The 15,000-nt window shown below is 46.5% G+C and overlaps 1 protein-coding gene across 2 annotated transcripts in view; it reads left to right on the top strand.

Moving 5' to 3' along the window:
- The window catches only part of LOC106570942 (AT-rich interactive domain-containing protein 3A), a 210,536-nt gene that overhangs the window by 160,994 nt on the left and 34,542 nt on the right, over positions 1-15,000 (top strand). The window lies entirely within an intron of this gene.

The following is a 15,000-nucleotide window of genomic DNA, read 5'->3' as shown; positions in this document are numbered from 1 at the left end:
GGAGAGAAAGAGAGGAGAGGAGAGAAAGAGAGGAGAGGAGAGAAAGAGAGGAGAGGTAGAGAGAGGAGAGAAAGAGAGGAGAGGAGAGGTAGAGAGAGGAGAGGAGAGGAGAGAGAGGAGAGGAGAGGAGAGGAGAGGAGAGGAGAGGAGAGGAGAGGAGAGGAGAGGAGAGGAGAGGAGAGGAGAGGAGAGGAGAGGAGAGGAGAGGAGAGAAAGAGAGGAGAGGAGAGAAAGAGAGGAGAGGAGAGAAAGAGAGGAGAGTTAGAGAGAGGAGAGGTGAGAAAGAGAGGAGAGTTAGAGAGAGGAGAAGAGAGAAAGAGAGGAGAGGTAGAGAGAGGAGAGGAGAGAAAGAGAGGAGAGGAGAGGTAGAGAGAGGAGAGGAGAGAAAGAGAGGAGAGGAGAGGTAGAGAGAGGAGAGGAGAGAAAGAGAGGAGAGGGGAGGTAGAGAGAGGAGAGGAGAGAAAGAGAGGAGAGAGAGAGAAAGAGAGGAGAGTGGAGGTAAAGAGAGGAGAGGAGAGAAAGAGAGGAGAGGAGAGGAGAGAAAGAGAGTCTGTCACATCTTGTAAAATTATTGACGACAGGAATGCAGCTGTTTTATCACTCCGACTCATTTTATTTTTTTCCCCTTTGGCTAGCCCTGGTGAAAACCGCCTTTGGCTAGCCCTGGTGAAAACCGCCTTTGGCTAGCCCTGGTGAAAACCGACTTTGGCTAGCCCTGGTGAAAACCGCCTTTGGCTAGCCCTGGTGTAAACCGTCTTTGGCTAGCCCTGGTGAAAACCGCCTTTGGCTAGCCCTGGTGAAAACCGCCATTGGCTAGCCCTGGTGAAAACCGCCATTGGCTAGCCCTGGTGAAAACCGCCATTGGCTAGCCCTGGTGAAAACCTCCTTTGGCTAGCCCTGGTGAAAACCGCCATTGGCTAGTCCAGTTCCAACTCTGTCTTGCAACAACACTTAAATTTGTCAGCTCTGTCTAAAATATGTCAGATTCCTCTTTTAGTTTGACTCGTTTACTAGGAAATGGCTTTAGAAGCTTTTTTTGGGGGCCAATTAAATGTCTTCGCTTCTCAAATCAAATCAAAACAAATTTTACTGGTCACATACACGTGTTTAGCAGATGTTATTGTGAATGTAGCGAAATGCTTGTGTCTCTAGCTCTGACAGTGCAGTAATATCTAACAATTTCACAACAATACACACACATTTTAAGTAAAGGAATGGAGCTGTTTGCGATGAGATCATGCCTATACGGTACACATCTTGTCCTCCATGTTGTCTGAATAACATAAAGATGTGTAGGCCAAACATGGGCTCTATCTAATAGTTTTGTGTTTCTGTGATCATGTCCATTGATTGAATGCTTCCTTGATGGGGGGCCAGGTCATGATGGTAATGTGTTTTACAGTGGAGGACTCTGTTAACCCCTACCTGCTGCAACATGAAACAGGCCTAATGATGTGTTTTACAGTGGAGGACTCTGTTAACCCCTACCTGCAGCAACATGAAACAGGCCTAATGATGTGTTTTACAGTGGAGGACTCTGTTAACCCCTACCTGCTGCAACATGAAACAGGCCTAATGATGTGTTTTACAGTGGAGGACTCTGTTAACCCCTACCTGCTGCAACATGAAACAGGCCTAATGATGTGTTTTACAGTGGAGGACTCTGTTAACCCCTACCTGCTGCAACATGAAACAGGCCTAATGATGTGTTTTACAGTGGAGGACTCTGTTAACCCCTACCTGCTGCAACATGAAACAGGCCTAATGATGTGTTTTACAGTGGAGGACTCTGTAACCCCTACCTGCTGCAACATGAAACAGGCCTAATGATGTGTTTTACAGTGGAGGACTCTGTTAACCCCTACCTGCTGCAACATGAAACAGGCCTAATGATGTGTTTTACAGTGGAGGACCCCTACCTGCTGCAACATGAAACAGGCCTAATGATGTGTTTTACAGTGGAGGACTCTGTTAACCCCTACCTGCTGCAACATGAAACAGGCCTAATGATGTGTTTTACAGTGGAGGACTCTGTTAACCCCTACCTGCAGCAACATGAAACAGGCCTAATGATGTGTTTTACAGTGGAGGACTCTGTTAACCCCTACCTGCTGCAACATGAAACAGGCCTAATGATGTGTTTTACAGTGGAGGACTCTGAACCCCTACCTGCTGCAACATGAAACAGGCCTAATGATGTGTTTTACAGTGGAGGACTCTGTTAACCCCTACCTGCAGCAACATGAAACAGGCCTAATGATGTGTTTTACAGTGGAGGACTCTGTTAACCCCTACCTGCAGCAACATGAAACAGGCCTAATGATGTGTTTTACAGTGGAGGACCCCTACCTGCAGCAACATGAAACAGGCCTAATGATGTGTTTTACAGTGGAGGACTCTGTTAACCCCTACCTGCTGCAACATGAAACAGGCCTAATGATGTGTTTTACAGTGGAGGACCCCTACCTGCTGCAACATGAAACAGGCCTAATGATGTGTTTTACAGTGGAGGACTCTGTTAACCCCTACCTGCAGCAACATGAAACAGGCCTGTAGTTATCTCTTTACTCTCCACAGCATGCCAAGCTGTTTCGGGCTCCCGAATGGCGCAGCGGTCTAAGGCACTGCGTCTCAGTGCAAGAGGCGTCACTGCGGTCCCTGGTTCAAATCCAGGCTGCGTCACATCCGGCCCTGGTTGGGAGTCCCATAGGGCGGTGCGCAATTGGCCGGGGTAGGCCGTCATTGTAAATAAGAATTTGTTCTTAACTGACTTGTCTAGTTAAATAAAATAAATAAAGAGGCATCGTCCTGCATTAGAGATTATAAACATATTTCTCCTAAACCATCTAAGCTGCTTTATTGAAGAGGTAATTTTCATTGGCTTGAAATTACCCTCTATAGACACTTATAAAAGTTACATGTTCAAACTTATACAGAAATGTATTTCCTTTTGTTGTTAGATCATACCATTTCCAGTATTATAAACTGTTTCCTAAATCGATCTTTCATTATTACACACACACCATGATGACCCCATGGATCCACGCTATCAATCAATCAATCAATCAATCAATCAATCAATCAATCAGAACAATAAAGTGTGATTGATTTCCAATCACAACTCTGTGTGTCTCTCATAGCTCGGGATCTCAGATGGGTTTGAACAAGACAGGTTTGTAGTAAGTCTGTGTGTGTGTGTGTGTGTGTGTGTGTGTGTGTGTGTGTGTGTGTGTGTGTGTGTGTGTGTGTGTGTGTTAAGGTTGTTAAGAATGATGCTGTCTATCTTCTACAGTAACCTACAATCTTAGAAAAAAGGTGCTATCTAGAACCTAAAAGGGTTCTTCGGCTGTCCCCATAGAAGAACCCTGTGAAGAACCCTTTTTGGTTCCAGGTAGAACCCTTTTGAGTTCCATGTAGATACTTTTCCACAGATGGTTCTACGTGGAACCAGAAAGGGTTCTACCTGGAACCAAAAAGGGTTCTCCTATGGGGACAGCCGAAGAACCCTTTTGGAGCCCTTTCTTCTAAGAGTGTTTGCTCTGTCTCTACAAGATCATAGTTAGTCTGTGTTCTTTAACATATATATAACATTATGTAACATTACACAGTCTGACATCCATCAACAGAACACCTTGTGTGTTCCATCAACAGAACACCTTGTGTGTTCCATCAACAGAACACCTTGTGTGTTCCATCAACAGAACACTTTGTGTGTTCCATCAACAGAACACCTTGTGTGTTCCATCAACAGAACACTTTGTGTGTTCCATCAACAGAACACCTTGTGTGTTCCATCAACAGAACACCTTGTGTGTTCTAGGTTCTCAGAACCCTGGTTTGATTCATTCAACTTCTTTTTCATATTGGCGTTTCCATTAGAAAGACATACTATATATGGCGTCCTGTAGAACATTTGACAGTTTCCTAATTGACTGAGAGGGTAAACATGTTTCATGGGTTAAAAGGGTCATGCTCCATATCCATACTCCAGCACAGGGCCAGTCAGTCTCTCCAACACAGGGCCAGTCAGTCTCTACAGCACAGGGCCAGTCAGTCTCTCCAACACAGGGCCAGTCAGTCTCTACAGCACAGGGCCAGTCAGTCTCTACAGCACAGGGCCAGTCAGTCTCTCCAGCACAGGGCCAGTCAGTCTCTACACCACAGGGCCAGTCAGTCTCTACACCACAGGGCCAGTCAGTCTCTACACCACAGGGCCAGTCGATACCACAAGGCCAGTCAGTCTCTACAACACAGGGCCAGTCAGTCTCTACAGCACAAGGCCAGTCAGTCTCTACAGCACAAGGCCAGTCAGTCTCTCCAGCACAGGGCCAGTCAGTCTCTACAGCACAAGGCCAGTCAGTCTCTCCAGCACAGGGCCAGTCAGTCTCTCCAGCACAGGGCCAGTCAGTCTCACCAGCACAGGGCCAGTCAGCCTCTACACCACAGGGCCAGTCAGTCTCTACACCACAGGGCCAGTCAGTCTCTACACCACAAGGCCAGTCAGTCTCTACAGCACAAGGCCAGTCAGTCCCACAGCACAAGGCCAGTCAGTCTCTACACCACAGGGCCAGTCAGCCTCTCCACCACAGGGCCAGTCAGTCTCTCCAGCACATGGCCAGTCAGTCTCTCCAGCACAGGGCCAGTCAGTCTCTCCAGCACAGGGCCAGTCAGTCTCTACAGCACAGGGCCAGTCAGTCTCTACAGCACAGGGCCAGTCAGTCTCTCCAGCACAGGGCCAGTCAGTCTCTACACCACAGGGCCAGTCAGTCTCTACACCACAGGGCCAGTCAGTCTCTATAGCACAAGGCCAGTCAGTCTCTTCAACACAGGGCCAGTCAGCCTCTAAAGCACAAGGCCAGTCAGTCCCTACAGCACAAGGCCAGTCAGTCTCTTCAACACAGGGCCAGTCAGTCTCTACAGCACAAGGCCAGTCAGTCTCTACACCACAGGGCCAGTCAGTCTCTACAGCACAGGGCCAGTCAGTCTCTACAGCACAGGGCCAGTCAGCCTCTACACCACAGGGCCAGTCAGTCTCTACAGCACAAGGCCAGTCAGTCTCTACAGCACAGGGCCAGTCAGTCTCTACAGCACAAGGCCAGTCAGTCTCTACACCACAGGGCCAGTCAGCCTCTACACCACAGGGCCAGTCAGTCTCTACAGCACAAGGCCAGTCAGTTTTCTCCAGCACAGGGCCAGTCAGTCTCTCCAGCACAGGGCCAGTCAGTCTCTCCAGCACATGGCCAGTCAGTCTCTACAGCACAGGGCCAGTCAGTCTCTCCAGCACAGGGCCAGTCAGTCTCTACACCACAGGGCCAGTCAGTCTCTACACCACAGGGCCAGTCAGTCTCTATAGCACAAGGCCAGTCAGTCTCTTCAACACAGGGCCAGTCAGCCTCTAAAGCACAAGGCCAGTCAGTCCCTACAGCACAAGGCCAGTCAGTCTCTTCAACACAGGGCCAGTCAGTCTCTACAGCGCAAGGCCAGTCAGTCTCTACACCACAGGGCCAGTCAGCCTCTACACCACAGGGCCAGTCAGTCTCTACACCACAGGGCCAGTCAGTCTCTACACCACAGGGCCAGTCAGTCTCTACACCACAGGGCCAGTCAGCCTCTGCACCACAGGGCCAGTCAGTCTCTACACCACAGGGCCAGTCAGCCTCTACACCACAGGGCCAGTCAGCCTCTACAGCACAGGGCCAGTCAGTCTCTAGGAGAGAGATGGGGTGAAGGGATACCCTAGTAGAATGAAGAGAGGCTGTGAGGTGGTCAGCTTTTTTACCATGTGTCACATTTGGTTAGTCTAAGTTCGTCTGTACGCTTGGCCGATGAAAGGTCATTGGATCAAAGATACTGGCTTTCATTTTACAGAGGCTAGAAAAAGTATGTGAACCCATGGATTTAGTAACTGGTTGACCATCCTTTGTCAGTAATAACCACAACCAAACGTTTTCTGTAGTTGTGGATCAGACCTGCACAGCGGTCAGGAGGAATTTTGAACCAATCCTCTTTACAAAACAATTTCAGTTCAGCAATATTCTTGTGATGTCTGGTGTGAACTGCTCTCTTGAGGTCATGCCACAGCATCTCAATCGGGTTGAGGTCAGGACTCTGACTGGGTCACTCCAGAAGGCGTATTTTCTTCTGTTGAAGCCATTCTGTTGTTGATTTACTTCTGTGTTTTGGGCCGTTGTCCTGTTGCATCACCAAACTTCTGTTGAGCTTCAATTGGCGGACAGATGGCCAAACATTCTCCTGCAAAATGTCTTGATAAACTTGGGAATTTATTTTTCCGTTGATGATAACAAGTTGTCCAGGACCTGAGGCAGCAAAGCAGCCCCAAACCATGATGCTCCCTCCACCATACTTTTTACAGTTGGGATGAGGTTCTGATGTTGGTGTGCTGTGTCTTTTTTCTCCACACATGGTGTTGTGTGTTCCTTCCAAACAACTCAACTCTAGTTTCATCTGTCCACAGATTATTTTGCCAGTAGCGCTGTGGAACATCCAGGTGCACTTTTGGAAAATTCAGATGTGCAGCAATGTTTTTTTTTGGACAGCAGTGGCTTCTTCCGTGGTGTCCTCCCATGAACACCATTCTTGTTTAGTGTTTTATGTATCGTAGACTCGTCAGAGATGTTAGCATGTCCCAGAGATTTCTGCAAGTCTTTAGCTGACCCTGTAGGATTCTTCTTAAAACCTCTTTGGGCTAGGGGGCAGTATTTTCACGTCCGGATGAAAAGCATGCCCAAAGTAAACTGCCTGCTACTCAGGCCCAGAAGTTAGGATATGCATATTATTAGTAGATTTGGATAGAAAACACTCTGAAGTTTCTAAAACTGTTTGATTAATGTCTGTGAGTATAACAGAACTGATTTGGCAGGCGAAACCCCGAGGACAATCCATCCAGGGGAAAAAAATGTGGAGCTCAATCTGTTTTCCATTAGTTTCTATGGCAATCCTTTTTTAATAGAGATATGCTTGCAGTTCCTATGGCTAGATGTCCACTAGATGTCAACAGTCTTTAGAAATTGGTTGATGTTTTTCCTTTGAGAAATGAAGAAGTAGCCCTTTCCTTTCTGAGAGTCAAGCCAAGTGTACTGTTTTGTGTGGGGCGCGCGACCTGGAACTCGCTCCACTTTCATTTTATCCGCTATTGAACACAGTATATTCCATCTTAAATTGTATTGATTTTTTACGTTTTAAAATACCTAAAGTTGGATTAGGAAAGTTGTTTGAAATGTTTGGACAAAGTTTACAGGTAACTTATTAGATATTTTGTAGTCATGTTGGGCGAGTTGGAACCGGTGTTTTTTTTAATCAAACGCTCCAAATAAATGGACATTTTGGGGATATAAAGAAACAATTTATCGAACAAAAGGACATTTTGGAGTGCCAACAGAAGAAGATCCTCAAAGGTAAGGCATAAATTATATCGTTATTTCTGACTTTTGTGTAGCACCTGCCTGGTTGAAATCTGATTTTCATGGGTTGGTATGCTGGGTGCTGTCCTCAGATAATCGCATGGTCTGCTTTCGCCGTAAAGCCTTTTTGAAATCTGACACTGCGGCTGGATTAACAAGAAGTTAATCTTTAAACCGATGTATAACACTTGTATGATTTATGAATTCTTATTATGAGTATTTCTGTTTTTGAATTTGGCGCGCTGCAATTTCACTGGGTGTTGTCAAATCGATCCCGCTAAAGGGATTGGCACGCGAAGGGATCCATAAGAAGTTAACCTCATTGAGCGTTCTGCGCTGTGCTCTTGCAGTCATCTTTGCAGGACGGCCACTCCTAGGGAGAGTAGCAACAGTGCTGAACTTTCTCCATTAATAGACAATTTGTCTCACTGTGGACTAATGAACATCAAGGCTTTTAGAGATACTTTTGTAACCCTTTCCTGCTTTATGCAAGTCAACAATTCTTAATCTTAGGTCTTCTGAGATCTCTTTTGTTCGAGGCATGGTTCACATCAGGCAATGCTTCTTGTGAATAGCAAACTGAAATTGTTTGTGTTTTTTATAGGGCAGGGCAGCTCTAACCAACATCTTCAATCTCATGTCATTGATTAGACTCCAGGTTAGCTGACTCCTGACTCCAATTAGTTTTTGGAGTAGTCATTAGCCTTGGGGTTCACATACTTTTTCCAACCTACACTGTGAATGTTTAAATGGGGTATTCAATATAAACAAGAAAAATACAATAATTTCTGTGTTATTATTTTAAGCACACTGTGTTTGTCTATTGTTGGGACTTAGATGAAGATCAGATCAAATTTGATGACCAATTTATGCAGAAATCCAGGTAATTATACTGTATTTATCACTCATCCTAACCCAGTGTGAGTTACAGAGGAATCTATGAACCTAATTCATAGATTGTACGGTGAGGGGGGGGGGGGTATTTTTCCCTGTACTGCTAGACTGCACACTACTTATAAAGTTTAGACAGAAATGTACTGCACTAGAGTTTACATTTTAAACAGTGGATGAATGCTTGAGTTGTCTGTTCAAAAAGTTGTAGCTGTACCTCAATCAGGAGGTAGTGCAGTACAACGACGGTTGTTTTTAAACGGTCTTTTCCACAGTGGACACATTCAGTCCAGATGAGTTATAAAGTGAACACATTCCCTGTGTAACCATACACAAACATAAATGAACCTTATAGGCTACCGTCTGACAAATCACTGTTTTAATTTAACTTTTTTTTAAAGTTATTTTTCCTGTCAGCTCTGAACAATGACAGTATCATTACACAGTGTTAAGGAGAACATGACTTTTTAACACTGTTGTTTTCTGGTTCCAGCATCATTCTACAGTGTTATAGTTTCGAGGTTCTGCTCACCTGAGTTAGAATAACTCATGATAAGCTGTAGACCATACTATTTACCCAGAGAGTTTATCTAAATTACCACCGAGGAAGTTTATCAATAGCCACCTGGATTTTCTGCATTGACCGTTCTCTTTCGACTGTCTATTATCTATCCTTTACCCCTACCTACAGTATACTGCTGTTACTGTCTATTATCTATCCTTTACCCCTACCTACAGTATACTGCTGTTACTGTCTATGATCTATCCTTTACCCCTACCTACAGTATACTGCTGTTACTGTCTATTATCTATCCTTTACCCCTACCTACAGTATACTGCTGTTACTGTCTATTATCTATCCTTTACCCCTACCTACAGTATACTACTGTTACTGTCTATTATCTATCCTTTACCCCTACCTACAGTATACTGCTGTTACTGTCTATTATCTATCCTTTACCCCTACCTACAGTATACTGCTGTTACTGTCTATTACCTATCCTTTAACCCTACCTACAGTATACTACTGTTACTGTCTATTATCTATCCTTGCACTGCTCTCTTTATGTTTATAAAGCCTCCTCTATACAGCACACTATTCCAATGTTAAATTACCAACATACATGTCACCAGACCCTGTCACAGAGTTAACTCTAGAGGTCAACTCTCGTGTATGGAATGATCTGCAGAACTCTCTGCACATTGGTGCTCTGGTGCCTCACGGTCATTTCAAGTTGTAGGACGTGTTGAGGAATGTGATTGCTTCTTAAATTGATTGTAGTAGTGTATGGTTTTATTACATTGTATGTATTTGAACGTTGTACATGTTCTAAGCTGTTTTCATGCAGAGTTCACTAGAAAAAGAGGCCTTGGTCTCAAAAGGTTCAATGTGTATTTGTATTTATTAAGAATCCCCATTAGTTCCTGCCAAGGAAGCAGCTACTCTTCCTGGGGTTTATTATGGATCCACATTAGTTCCTGTCAAGGCAGCAGCTACTCTTCCTGGGGTTTATTATGGATCCCCATTAGTTCCTGCCAAGGCAGCGGCTACTCTTCCTGGGGTTTATTATGGATCCCCATTAGTTCCTGCCAAGGCAGCGGCTACTCTTCCTGGGGTTTATTATGGATCCCCATTAGTTCCTGCCAAGGCAGCGGCTACTCTTCCTGGGGTTTATTATGGATCCCCATTAGTTCCTGCCAAGGCAGCGGCTACTCTTCCTGGGGTTTATTATGGATCCCCATTAGTTCCTGCCAAGGCAGCAGCTACTCTTCCTGGGGTTTATTATGGATCCCCATTAGTTCCTGCCAAGGCAGCAGCTACTCTTCCTGGGGTTTATTATGGATCCCCATAAGTTCCTGCCAAGGCAGCAGCTACTCTTCCTGGGGTTTATTATGGATCCCCATTAGTTCCTGCCAAGGCAGCAGCTACTCTTCCTGGGGTCTGAACACATTAAAGCACTTACCTTACATATAAAACAAAAGATAAAACAGTACATCTAATAACATTATTACACCACTACATATCTACAATACCAAATGTACAATGCAAAATGTATAATACCAGCATACAACAATATTACAATGTCCGTGTGTGAGTTTGCGTGCTAGCGCTTGTGTCTGTACCTTTTCAATCGGTTTTCCCTAAGCATTCTTCTCTGTTGACTTCTCTACTGCTTTAATTCATAATAATTGGAATAGTGAACTGCTTTGCATTAATTCACCTGAATAATGGGAATAGTGAACTGCTTTGCATTAATTCACCTGAGTAATGAGAATAGTGAACTGCTTTGCATTAATTCACCTGAATAATGAGAATAGTGAACTGCTTTGCATTAATTCACCTGAATAATGAGAATAGTCAACTACTTTGCAGTAACATATATACAGGTAACTGCCAAAAAAAGGAACCACCAACATAAAGTGTATTTCCTTCCAGAGGGACATCAGATTCTGTAACATACTCTGAGAGTGAGACTGGGCTGAGAATCCGCTCTCCTCCGACATCCAAACGGATTATATACAACCAGAGGGTTTTACAGTTTTTTTGAGTGGAGAGGAAACGGGCTCTCTCTGGCAAAAACAAAGGTGGTGGGCTCTGCTTTATGGTCAGCACATGTTGGGACGGGGGAAACATACAGGAACTTGCGAGCTTCTGCTCTCCTGACTTGGAATACTTGGTATTCAAATGCTGCCCTTTTTATCTTCCAAGAGAGTTCTCAGCGATTATCGTCATGGCATCAAGCCGACACCAAAAATGCTCTCAAAGATCTTCATTGGACCCTAAACAAACTGGAGACCGCATATCCAGAGGCAGCGTTCATTGTTGCAGGGGACTTTAACATGGGTATAAGGCCCTCTCTTGCCCTCCTTTCAGCAAATCTGACCACGACTCCATTTTGCTTCTCCCCGCCTACAGACAAAGACTCAAGAGGGAAGTTCCAGTGATCATGTCTGTACCGTGCTGGTCCGACCAATCATAATCCACGCTCCAAGACTGTTTTGATCACGTGGACTGGAATATGTTCCAGATCCCCTCTGGGGATAAGATCAATGATAACATAAAAAAATGCATAGATGATGTGATACCGATAGTGTCTTTCAAAACTTGTCGGGAAACTAAAGGAGAGAGATGCTGCTTATAAACAATAATTTGGTTAAACAGCACAAATACGACCTACGCATATCGATCAAGATGGCGAAACACAAGTATAGGGACAAAGTGTAGGAGCTATTCAAGGGTTGGACACGAGGTGACAGGAGATTCTAACGATCACGGCTTACAAAATGAAAGCCAGCCACGTCACGGACACCAACGCCGCACTACCGGATGAGCTAAACACCTTTTATTCTTTTCACACACAACGATGACCCTGAGCTGCTGAGCTGCCCGAGAAGAGCCCCTGAGGACAATGAGGGCTATGTACTTACGGTCTCCACGGAGGACGTATGTAAGCCATTCAAACGTGTTAACCCTCACAAGCTGCCAACCTAGACAGCTTTTCAAGCCGCGCCTTCAGAGCATGTGTAGACCAGTTGGCTGTTGACTGACATTTTTCATCTCTCTCTAACTCAGGCCACTATCCTCACTTGCTTTAAGACATCCCCCGTGCCCAAGAAAGGGAAAGTAACTGAACTGAATGACTACCGACCCGTAGCACTCACCTCCGTCGTCATGAAGTGCTTCGAGAGGCTAGTCAAAGACCATATCATCTCCTCCCTCCCCGACACACTCAACCCTCTCCTTATCACCTCCTACCTCCCCGACACACTGAACCCTCTCCATCTCACCTCCTCCCTCCCTCCCCGACACACTCAACCCTCTCCATCTCACCTCCTCCCTCCCCGACACACTCAACCCTCTCCTTACTCACCTCCTACCTCCCCGACACACTCAACCCTCTCCATCTCACCTCCTCCCTCCCTCCCCCCGACACACTCAACCCTCTCCATCTCACCTCCTCCCTCCCCGACACACTCAACCCTCTCCTTATCACCTCCTACCTCCCCGACACACTCAACCCTCTCCATATCACCTCCTCCCTCCTCCCTCCCCGACACACTCAACCCTCTCCACTTCACCTCCTACCTCCCCGACACACTCAACCCTCTCCATATCACCTCCCTCCCTCCCCGACACACTCAACCCTCTCCATCTCACCTCCTCCCTCCCTCCCCGACACACTCAACCCTCTCCATATCACCTCCTCCCTCCCCGACACACTCAACCCTCTCCATATCACCTCCCTCCCTCCCCAACACACTCAACCCTCTCCACTTCACCTCCTCCCTCCCCGACACACTCAACCCTCTCCATATCACCTCCTACCTCCCCGACACACTCAAACCTCTCCATATCACCTGCTCCTTCCCCGACACACTCAACCCTCTCCACTTCACCTCCCGACACACTACCTCCACTTCACCTCCCCCCTCCCCGACACACTCAACCCTCTCCATATCACCTCCCTCCCCGACACACTCAACCTTCTCCATCTCACCTCCTCCCTCCCCCTCCCCGACACACTCAACTCTCTCCATATCACCTCCTCCCTCCCCGACACACTCAACCCTCTCCACTTCACCTCCTACCTCCCCGACACACTCAACCCTCTCCATATCACCTCCCTCCCTCCCCGACACACTCATTCCTCTCCATATCACCTCCCTCCCTCCCCGACACACTCCCTGACACACTGATGTACCAGAATACATGATTTTCTAAATTTCTATATAATAATTATAATAAAGCATTGCATGTATTGTCATGCTTTTGTGTACTGGCATAGATCAGTAGAGTAAGAGGTACTTGCAGAAGTTACACACATGGGGAAAATATTTTGTAGCCTAGGGGACTTTAGCAGACTATATTTTAATACCTTACAAATGATTGAAATGACAGACTATTTTGACACAAACTGAGATCAATAAAAAACCTTGTCTTGAATCCATCAATAGCCTAGGCCTAGGTGTGTGGTGTTGGAGGAGACACACATATTGTACAATTTGAAGAGGAAATTATAGTCCTGAAAAAAGCTTTCCAGTTTCACTGGAAATGATGCTCAGCTCACTCACTGGCGTTGGCCGATGCGCTTGTGCCAAAAGCTTATCTCTGTTCACTCGATAGGCCTATTTTGAAGGTTATAACTTGGTAGCCTACAGACAGATTAGTGTTCTCTTTTCAGCAGGATCCATTTGCTTTCCAACCTGTATTTTTGTGAGGACAGACGCTGGGAGACGAGAAGCAAGTAAATTCCTCAAACTAAGAAATAGACAGATATAGAGGAGGTAATCAATAAGGTGATGGAGTCCAGACAAGTCCAATGAAGCGCTGATGTGCATAACGATGGTGACAGGTGTGCGTACTGATGGGCAGCCTGGCTCCCTCGAGCGCCAGAGAGGGGGAGTGGGAGCAGGCGTGACAGTGCCCCCTCTCTAGGGGCGCCATCCGGCGTCCCACCTGGGCGAGCCCGACGAGCCAGCTGAGGAGTGGGAGCCCAACCTGCCGGCCGAGTCGTGGGAGCCCGACGAGCCGGCCGAGGCGTGGGAGCCCGACGAGCCGGCCGAGGCGTGGGAGCCCGACGAGCCGGCCGAGGCGTGGGAGCCCGACGAGTCAGCTGAGGCATGACGTGGGATGGGAGCCTGCCGAGCCAACCGAGGCAAGAAAACCTCTCGAGCCAGCTAAGGCATGGAAGCCTGACGAGCCAGCTGAGTCATCCCTGGTTCCTTCGGCAGCGGCACCCGGACCCGACGTCACCGATTTAAAAAAAATTTAAAAATCCCTGATGCTTCCAATATTGGTGTCGGCATTCTGTGAGGACAGACACCGGGAGACGAGAAGCAAGTAGAGGTAGTGAAAATTGAATGAATCAACAGACAGAAAACAAAACACGAACAGCGCCTGAACAAAGGATACGTAACGACATTAATGCTGACACGGGATCAAACTGAGGAATAGACAGATATAGAGGAAGCAATCAATAAAATGATGGAGTCCAGAGGAGTCCAATGAAGCGCTGATGCGCGTAACGATGGTGACAGGTATGCGTGCTGATGGGCAGCCTGGCGCCCTCAAGCGCCAGACAGGGGGAGCGGGAGCATGCGTGACAATTTTCCCGGCGATTGTATTTTAAATATTTCGAAAGGCTTGTTTTGGCTGCATGCTGGGAGATTTGCCACGCGTTCCCGTCTCGTGTTTGGCCTACACAAACAACAGTCAGGAACAGTTTTTTTATAAAATAAACTATTGATGATCTGTCGCTAAATTATAGTGTAGTATTCAGAATGAGTTAATTTATTTCTTAACAGACAGCAGTAAATCTATAACTTTAGCAAATGTATTTCAATTTATCAGGGGTGCTGGAAAGGGAAAGGGGGAGGGGGGGTACCTAGTCAGTTATAATGGTATTACCACAGCTATAACAGTGTTAGAAGGGAAATGGGGGATACCTTGTCAGTTGCGCAGCTGAATGCATTCAACTGAAATGTGTCTTCCGCATTTAAGCACTGGCTACAGAGTGTGGAACACTCATCCGAACACTCAGCCGAACGCACCAGGTGTTGCAGGAAGGCCAAGAAGATAAACAGGGACTCCAGCCCCCTCTGGCCCCCTCCCCCTGTCCCTCTCTTGCACCCCGCCACCCCAATGGACATTTACTATTGTTACAGTGTCAATATGCAGATATTTTAT

The sequence above is a fragment of the Salmo salar genome, chromosome ssa15 (assembly GCF_905237065.1).
Source record: "Salmo salar chromosome ssa15, Ssal_v3.1, whole genome shotgun sequence".
Taxonomy (NCBI): Eukaryota; Metazoa; Chordata; class Actinopteri; order Salmoniformes; family Salmonidae; genus Salmo; species Salmo salar.
This window is presented reverse-complemented; position numbering and strand designations above follow the sequence as displayed.